The sequence below is a fragment of the Coturnix japonica genome, chromosome W, assembly GCF_054131305.1.
Source record: "Coturnix japonica strain WE chromosome W, WE-NBRP24, whole genome shotgun sequence".
NCBI classification, from domain to species: domain Eukaryota; kingdom Metazoa; phylum Chordata; class Aves; order Galliformes; family Phasianidae; genus Coturnix; species Coturnix japonica.
In genome coordinates this window covers 5,254,284-5,264,042 of record NC_140701.1, presented here as the reverse complement: position 1 = coordinate 5,264,042, position 9,759 = coordinate 5,254,284, and the positions used below count along the sequence as shown (strand labels likewise).

The 9,759-nt window shown below is 49.3% G+C and overlaps 1 pseudogene across 1 annotated transcript; it reads right to left on the bottom strand.

The window, feature by feature from the left end:
- Nucleotides 1–335: 335 nt before the first annotated feature.
- LOC146754349 (lethal(2) giant larvae protein homolog 1 pseudogene) lies at nt 336–3,732 on the bottom strand (annotated as a pseudogene). The gene has a single exon (XR_014938846.1). The product of XR_014938846.1 is annotated as a lethal(2) giant larvae protein homolog 1 pseudogene (transcript).
- Between the last annotated feature and the right edge of the window lie 6,027 nt (nt 3,733–9,759).

The following is a 9,759-nucleotide window of genomic DNA, read 5'->3' as shown; positions in this document are numbered from 1 at the left end:
GAGATCCTTTCCCAGCGCCCCTTTGTGACATCATAACACCCCTTTGTGACATCATAATGTGCCTTTCTGATGTCATAATGCCCCATTCTGATGTCATAATGCCCCTTTGTGACGTCATAAGGCTCCTTTGTGATGTCATAATGCCCCTTTGTGACGTGATAATGCCTCTTTGTGACATCATAATGCCCCTTTGTGACGTCTTAATGCTCTTTTGTGATGTCACAATGCCCCCTTTGTGACGTCATAATGCCCCTTTGTGAATCACAGAATCACAGAATCACAGAATGACCCAGGTTGGAAGGGACCTCAAGGATCATGTAGTTCCAAGCCCCCTGCCTAGCAGGGCCACCAAACATACACATTTACTAGATCAGGTTGCCCAGGGCCCTGTCCAACCTGGTCTTGAACACCTCCAAGGACGGGGTTTTTTTTGTTTTTGTTTTTGTTTTTTTTATTTTAAAAATTGAAATAAGAACAAAATTCACTGACGTTCCTCATGTTCCTTTCCACCTCCTCTGAGGATGCCAAGAAATCCTTCACTTCCTCCACCGTGATGTCCCCAGTGGTGTCCAGCGGGTTCTCCATGCTGCTGCTGGGAGAGTCGATGGAGCCGGGCGAGAAGGTGGCCTGGTGCTCCTCGGGGGACCGGTCACTGTCAGCAGGGGAATGGTTGGCCTCGGGGTTGTGAGGAACATGTGTGCCATTGGCTTGCTGCACCTTCGGCGTTGCTGTTGAGTTGCTGAGACATGAGGTGTCCTGCAGCCGGGACACCTCCAGGCAGCACAGCGGCTCCGTCACATTCCTGGCGCTCAAGGAGAAGCGCTCAAATTCGGATGGCGAAATCAAGTAGAAACCCTGCCCGTGCTTGGTGAAGATGCAGGAGGCGATGCCGCTGATGTCCTCTTTGCGGATGCAGCTGTAGTGCACCTGCGGCTGCAGGGCAGGCACAGTGAAGATGTGGATGTCGCCCAGGTTGGTGAGGCAGGCCAGGCAGTTCTCCACGCGCTCCTCGGCGCCAGCACTGGCCAGGCTGACCAAGGCCACCTTCCGCACCCGGCAGCCCTCATGTGCAGTCAGCTTGAACTTGGTCTTGGCGCTGACTTTGGGCAGCGTGAAGACCTTGAACTGCTCCTCCGAGGAGATGAGCATGGAGTGGCTGCCCTGCATGTCGGGAGCCTTGGCCAGGTCCCGTGACACCTCGTAGGGCTCTGGCAGTGGGTTCCCCCTCCCGTCCAGCACTGCGATGGCCACCACGGGCGCACGGTGCATCAGCTGGATCTCCTTCCCCAGCACCGCCTCCACCGCCCGCTCTGAGAACTTCTCCTGTGACGGCACCTCCAGGGCGTAGGCGAACACCGAGCCTGAGTTGGTCCCTGCCCACATCGTGGGGCCGTGGTGGGCAGCATCTCGGAGGAAGGTGTCGGCAAAGTAAAGGCAGCGCACCACCCCGGAGAGCGAATCATCAGCCGAGCGGGGCTCAATGCGCCGCTGCACCGGTGTCATCTCCACCTCAGGGGGACCCGCCTGCTCAGCCAGCTGTGCGTTGGCCTCCTGCACCTTGCTGGAGGGGCTGCCGGCATTCAGCCTCTTCTTACCCGACACCCTGCTCTTGCGGATGCGGCAGAAGGATTGCCGCAGGGACTTCTTGAGGGACTTGACACGGGACAGGGGCCCCTCCATGGCCAGCGAGTCATTGGGGTGCAGCGTACACCTGGCCAACACTGGGTTGCGCCGGTGATAATCAAAGAGCCCGAAGCCGTGGCTGGTGCCAAAAGCCACCAGGTTCCACTCGGAGTGCAGGGTGACGGCGGTGACGGCAGCGGGGGGCACACACTGCACCAGGACGCTGGGCTGGAAGCCGGGGGTGAAAGCGATGGGGCCGTTCCGGGGTGCCAGGCGGTTGTGGCCCTTCCAGGTGAAGCCCTCGTGGTCCTGCAGCAGATCCACCGTGGCCACGCTGACAGCATGCTCAGATTTGTCATCACTCAGCTCCATCACCAGCACCTGCCCAGCTGTGCCAGCCACCACCATCTTGGCTGTGTATTTGCACAGAGTGATCTTCTGGATGCCCAGACGTGGATCATCGCTGTAGGGATCAAAGCAGCCCACCTTGCGGAACGGCGGCCACTCCTCCTCGCCTGCCTGGTTGAGGCTATCGTTGTGCTCACAGTCGGTCTGGAAGATGTTGGCGGTGCCCAGCTTGTACAGCGGCTTCAGGGACACCCCTGAGGCATCCCAGAACCGCACCGTGCCGTCCTCGTGCCCAGTGAGAAGCAGACCTCTCTGTGTGGGCTCCTGGGCCAGGTTCTTCCCTCCATTGATGGGCCAGGCTGCAGAGGAGAGGCGTGGGCTCTGCTGCTCCCCAGCACTGACAATCCTCTCCCAGAGCTTGAGGGGCACATTGGAGATGTGATAGGAGCAGGTGATGGCGGAAGAGTGGAGCGGGGCCAGGTATGGGGCGGGGATGGTGGGCCAGCCCGGTGTCTGCAGGTCGATCACCACCAGCTCCTCCTCCACCAGCACCACCAGGGCACGGGGGTTCTCAAAGCCTCCCTCTGGCACCTCGGGGTCCTGCACTGTGAAGAAGTCAATGACGCGGGAGGTGAAATCCAGTGTGGCCAGGCTCTGGCCCTGCAGCACACTGACGCAGTGCCGGTCACCATAACTGGCCCGCGGCATGCCACCACTGAAGATGATGAAGGGGTTGCCTGACTCACATGACCGCCACAGGATTTTGCTGATGGCTTTGCATGGGAATGGACCGTAGGGGATGGTGGCCATGACGGGCTGCTGGGTGCGCTGCCCGCTGCCGCCCACTGCCCACACCATGTAGCCGCCGTCACTGTGTGAGCTGACAATGTTCTTCCCACTGTGCTCCCAGGCCAGGCTCTCCAGCTGCTGGTTCCCAAGGAAGAGATGCTGCACAGTGCGTGTGCTCTGGTCCCACAGGGCCACCAGCCCCTGGCTGTACCCGATCAGAAGCCTCCCAGCATCCTGGGGGTGCTCCTGGATGGACTCCACTGGCCCCAATGCCTTCCCACAGCGGTAATCATTGGGCACGCTTTGTAGGATCTCATTCTGGAAGAGGGTTTTGTCCTCCAGCAGCACAAGGGCAGGTAGTGCAAGGAAATACACTGCTCCACCCTCAGTGCCCAGGCAGGCCACGGCACCCAGGGATGTGGGAAGGATCACTGTCACCCGTGTGATGCTGGGGGAGCAGCCAGGGCGTGCAGGCAGCCCGAAGCTGCGTGTCTCCTCCAGGTGGGAGCAGCCCTCCTTCTGGTAGATCTCCCAGAGGTTCAGCGAGTTGTCATCCAGCAGGGACAGCAGCCAGCCCTGCCCGGCCAAGAAGTGCAGCTGGGTGACAGTGGCCGTCTCCTTGTGCAAACCCGTCAGCTCCACACCAGGCGCGCCGTACAGCTTAACAGCTCCTGCCTTGGTGCCGATGGCCATCACACACAGCCAGGGGTCGTAGGCCAGGGCGCTGGGCTGGCTGGGGAAGCCGTGCTCCACTGTCTTGCTGAAGGCGAACAGGTCGTGGCTGATCCGCTCTCGGTTCGGCTCTGCGCCCTGCCGCCGGAACCGAAACTTCATCATGGTGGGGCCGGCGGGGCTCGGCTCGGTACCAGGAGGCGGCGGGCGGGGTGGGTTGTCCCGGGGCAGACGCTCCCGCTGCCGGCGGTGCCGCTCCCGGTGCTGGTTCCGTTCCGCTGCCGGTCCCGGTGCTGCCGCCCCCCCCCGCGCCGAGCGCCGCGCGCCGAGCCCCGGGCGGCAGTGAAGTCACAACGCCCCTTTGTGATGCCATAACACCCCTTTGTGACGTCATAATGCCCCTTTTTGACGTCATAATTCCCCTTTGTGATATCATAATGCTACTTTGTGACATCATAATGCTACTTTGTGACGTCATAACGCCCTTTGTGACGCCATGATGCCCTTTGAGACGTCATAATGCTCCTTTGTGATGTCATAATGCCCTTTCTGATGTCATAATGCCCCTTTGTGATGTCATAATGCTTCTTTGTGAGGTATCTGTGGTGCCATTCATAATGAAGTGTGATGAACTGGAAGGCTTTCAGTAGAATTGCAGCCCTAACATAAACAATGACTTGAACTCTGGAATTCTGAGTGAAATCATTAGCTAGCTTGTGGTCCGGGTCTTCAAACCAAAGGCTATGAGGTGCTGCTCTTGTTGACACAGGCTGTGAAAGATGACTTGAGCTCTAAGAGTAATTTCCCTTCTGCTCTTGATATGAACGTCAAATCCACAATTAGAATATTAAGAAGATAATATAAAAGTTTGTACTGCTGGACTGAGGACTTCCATTAGCTGTTAGCCATAGTTTGGAACTTGCAAAGCAATCATATTGGAGCCTTGCTGGGCAACCTGCTCCAGTGTCTCACCACACCCACAGTAAAGAATTTCTTCCTAATATCCAATCATAATGTACCTTCTTCCCATGTAAAGCCATTTCCCCTCATTCTGTTGCTACCTGCCCTTATGAAAAGTCCCTCCCCAGCCTTCCCTGTAGGCCCTCTTCAGATACTGGAAGGCCACTCTAAGGTCTCCTTGGAGTCTTCTCCAGGCTGCAGAGCCCCATCTCTCTCAGCCTGTGCACATAGTAGAGGTGCTTTCAGCCCTCTCTGATCACCTTCATGGCCCTCCTCTGGACTTGCCTGAACAACTCCAAGTCCTTCTTGTGTTGAGGGCTCCAGAACTGCGTGCAGTGCTCCAGATGGGGTTTCAATGAGAGGAGTGTGGAGGGGCAGCACCACCTCCCTCGACCTGCTGGTCATGCTTCTATGCTTTAAGCTTAGGCTTTAAGGTCCTATATGCTTTAAGGTTTAGATAGTGCAGTCGCCTCACCTCTTCAGGTTTATCTATGAAGGTCCCTTCCAAGTGAACCGTGCTGATCCAGACAGTTCGGACTGCTCATTAAAATGTTTTATTAAGTTGGGCTGGTCCTACGAAGTAGTATGACTGCAGTAAGCAGTGTACATGGTGCGCTGTGAGTACTGCACACATTCCTCTTGGCAGCTTGTGGAACAGAAATTGTGCATTGTTTGGATTGTGTAAGCATTCCTGTTGGTCTCTTGTGATGCTTACCTTCTTAGAGCACCTTTCCACGTTTGGCTCTACATATTTTGATACCTTACTTGTTCTGTTTGGCTTAGCAGGGAAGGTCTTCTTCTGAAGCATCCTCAGTCTTGGTCTGGGCAGCATACTTAGAAATGACATGGACGTTACATGAGTGGGTGATCAAAGGGGGAAAGATCTCACCTTTCTGATCTGTTTCTATTTAGAAGACACGGTCCTGGAGAGGATTTGGTTTCCTTGTTTCCTGGAGACTTGGATTCTTAGATGGTTTTGACTGCAGCTATTTCTGATGTTAATTCCTTTTTCTGTACTTTAGTAGCCAAGTGCAAGTGGAGTGCTTTGGAATTGTCTGAAGTTGCCAGGTTGCTTGTGATCACATATGTAACGTGGAGTTATGTGTGGTGCCAGTGATAATTCAGTGTGATGAACTTGAAGGCTTTCAGTAGAATTGCAGCCCTAATACAAACAATGACTTGAACTCTGGAATTCTGTGTAAAATCATTAGCTAGCTTGTGGTCCGGGTCTTCAAACGAAAGGCTATGAGGTGCTGCTCTTGTTGACACAGGCTGTGAAAGATGACTTGAGCTCTAAGAGTAATTTCCCTTCTGCTCTTGATATGAACGTCAAATCTACAATTACAGTATTAAGAACTTAATATAAAAGTTTTTGCTGCTGGCTTGTGGACCTGCATTAGCTGTTAGCCATAGTTTGGAACTTGCAAAGCAATCTTATTTAGATTTTAGTGATGAAATCTTCTAATGAAATCTTCCTTTTAATTCTGCAAAAGAATCTCAGTGGAACATTTCTTTTCAGTCTGAAAAGGCTCTGACATAATGAAGATGTGCCAGACTGCAGCCATGTGCCAGATGCGTTTGGATCCATGGAATTTTCTGATGTAGCTTCAGTGTTTGAAGAATCTCCGCTTGATCTAAATACTCACAGAACAAAGCAGGTGTGTGAAGATGTAGTGCTAGTTTCTTACAGAAAAAAATACAGTTCTTAATCCAGAAATCTGCATCTCATTATATATAGTGCTTACTCCATATGTAAGTATCTAGTAAAACTTGACCAAAGGGAGATACAGATTGAGTAAAGAAGTATGTTAAGCATAAATTTTGGTGCCTTCTATCTGTAGGCCATGGTTCATTTGACGAGAACCCTAACTCCAGTGTTTGGTTTGCACAGAAACAGCAAGCAAAGGAACAAGTAAAGGAGACAGTGAGGATTTTAAAACACAAGGGGAAGCGATAAGGCACAGTTCATAAGATTCTGGAGTTAGGCTGGAGGTAGACAGAGCTTGAACGGTACCAAAAGAAATTCAGTCTTACTATGTTGGACAAGAAAATCCACAGTGAAGTGATTGAAATTTTGCAGCTAAACCAAGTGATAATTCATAGTTATGTTTAGATAAGTTGGTGAGGGTTAATCCTAAATGGAGAATTGAGATGAACAAATAAAAAATGTAATTTGACAGTCTGTAGGAAACAAACTTATTCTAGGAGAGAATCAGAGGTTTAAACTCTTTTGTTCAATAGACAAGTAGTGTATGATGTTTTTATAAGCATTGTGTCTGACCTTCTCATCTCTTAGAATTTCCTTGATAGTAACTTCTCCGGCTGTGATCAGAAAACCTTTCGTTCCGTCTCTGGCAGCATTCGAGGCATGATACTCAACTGGGTGATATGGAATTCACACTGTCAACTCCAGTGACAAGAAAAGTGGCATCTAAGAAGCGTGCAAACACAGAGAATGTTGATGCAGAGTCAGCGTTAAGAAATGAGCTGCCCTTTGCACTTCCTGCTCCTGCTCTTTTCAAAGAGTCAGACAGAGAAGCAAGTAGAAGGCATACCCTTTCAGGCGCCTACATCCAAAGGTATGTTGTATCTAACAAATGGAAACCTAGAACATGTGTAGCTTAGGAATTTTTTACTTTAAATATGAATGCAATACTTGTAGGTCCTGAAATTCTGCAAGATTTCAGTGTGGGGTTTATTTGGTCACAGCACATACAGCTGCCAGCCTGTACATCTGACAGTGCACTGCAAGTGGTTTAACAATCTATCAGGGTACGTTACACATTTGTTAATGATAGAAGTTCTCAGTGTTTCACATGGAGCATGCCTTGAGATGCATTCAGATAATGAGACAAGGGCTGTGTTCCTAAAACTAGCATGTGGCTCCACTTTCCATCGAGATCTTGTAGATAATTTCTTTAACATTCATGATGAGGGCTTTGTTTTGTTTTTCTTTTTTTTCTGGGCTATTATTTTGAGTGAAAGAAAAGGGTATGCTTTTATTTAAGCATGCTTCTGATTGCATCTTGCTTCGAAATTAAATGTAATGTACTGAATTCCTCATGATAGCATAGCAGTACTTGCGTGTTCAGCATGGCAATGGAAATAATTTGACTAGCAATACAGACACCTACATTTATGTGATGTACCACAGAAATGTGTCCATGCTATCAGCACTTCCAAGTTAAAAAAAAACAACAACTACAAAAAAAAACACTTGTCCTCAGCCTCTGTTAGTGTTGATACTGTACATGTTAAGTCTGTCCTTTAAGATACTAAGCATTTCGGGAGATTCTTCTGTTCCAATTGCTCAGGAATATTGTTCAGAAACACCTTATTTATGGAGTCTAATGTGTTATTAGGGGTTACTGATCGTATCACTTTTCATTTGTTAAGTGTTCAGCAAAGTGTAGTACGAGGGCTAGTTGTTCACACAGGTTTCATTTTTGTCTTAAGACTGCATGTGGTAACTTGTGATGTTTGTCTTATGTTTAAGTTTAAAAAGTAAAAGTAGGTATTTTTTAAAGGAGAAGTGCAGTAGTGTGATTTCTGCTCCTTTTTATTAGATATTCCTGAGAGTTAAACAATTAAAATATTTTTGTTGTCCAACTGGAAATTCTGACATTCAGGGCAGGTTGAAGCATTCCTTAGAGATAATGAATGGTGGAAGTATCGCTTGGTAATGTTGAGAACATCATTGTCTGGGGACAACTACAGCTATGTAAAGCTGAATCTTTGAGCTTTTAGACTGAGTTGTCTCCACAAACTCAAAACTGTTCCACGTAACTCTTTTTCAACATGAATCCGCAGAACTTCTTAGGCTGCTACTTAAGATGTAGTATTAACTGTGGGTATGTAATTCACACCTTTCATCTAAAGGAAAGTACTTGATGTGGACTGGAACTTTTTGACACAGTAAATTCCTCAGTGTTTGTCCTGAGACCAGTGCCAGAGCAAGAAAGCAGTTCTGTCTAATTCTCATCCCTTCCAAACCTGTAATACTGAACTGCACCAGTCCCTCAAAGACTTGACTTACAGAGCCCTGGGGAAATCAGTCTTAAGTTTCTTTTGTAGTCTTCTCATTGTAGTTAAAACCTATTTTATCACTCTGAAGATGCAGACTAGAGATAGGTAGGAGGCTGGCTTAAAAAAGTTAATTGCTAATCATGAGAAGTCCTGAAAGAAGAAAAATAAATCCTCTACTTCAACAATGCACCTGCTTTGGTTTGGATACTTTCACTCAGAGTCAATTCACAACAGTCACCCCAGTTAAGAAGCCCAGAACACCAATAAATACATGAACTGACAGCAACCGAGGCTCTTCCTGAGAGGAGGTAAGTGTCCAGTTGTCTGTATGTGGTTTTGGTTTAGAGCTGTGCTTCCTTAATCAATGAACAGCCGAGGAAGCACTGTTCACAGCAGCAAGCTATCTTTCCTTTTTCTTGGTCGGAGTTTCCTAAAACCTCTTTTTGTATTCACTGGGAAACACTGAAAGCAGAAAAAATATTAAAACCAGAAGTCACTCATCTTCAGAATGCATTCCTATTTTCCATAACATAAATCCCATCTTGTTGCATTTCCAACATCCCTTGCTAGTTGTTTTCCATAGCTCAGGAGTTCTAGGATCTTGTTTGGAATTCAGTATGGATTCAGTGGAATTCCGTCTTACCTGTGGTTTTCCCTTGCAGGGCACAGTTCTCTGGCCGGGCCCAAGTCTGTGTGGGTGTCTCCTCCATCCACAAAGCTGCTCACCGTGCAGGAGGCACAGGCTGAGAGAAGAGGCCAGAGCAGCTCTCCCACTCTGTCACAGAGCAGTGAGGTACAAGTGGAGTAAGGTCCTGCCGCTGTACTGAGGAACTTCCACTCAGTCATTGATTTTCCGTCTGAAATGTAAAGAAAGAGGACTTCCCTTTCCAGGCCCCATCATCATTGGTCGGGTGATTTTTACTGGATTATTTTTTGTCCATTATATCTCTGAGGACTCAACTAACACACAGTTGCCTGACAGGCTCAGTGGAGCCACACAAGGTGCCTTTCCTTCCTGGTTGGGCAGGCAGTCATGAGATGCAGAAAGACACACTGACGTCTATCCTGGTCTGTGCTGGCTGTACCTGGAAACGTTCGGGTTTTCCAGATTTCAGGGCCACGTGCCTGAAACCAATTGCACTTCTCCTGTAAGCAGAGCTGTTGGTCAGAATTGCTGGCACTAGAAATTAAAGGTGGCAGTGAGCTGAGGCCGAGGAGGTGTTAGCATAAGAGTCAGAGATGCTTTTGAGCTTCCCTTATGTCTGCACGGTTCCTCAGAAAGCAGTTACACCTGCCAGCTCCTGTCCTGTCCGGTTGTGGAGCCTTTGCTCACATGCTCCG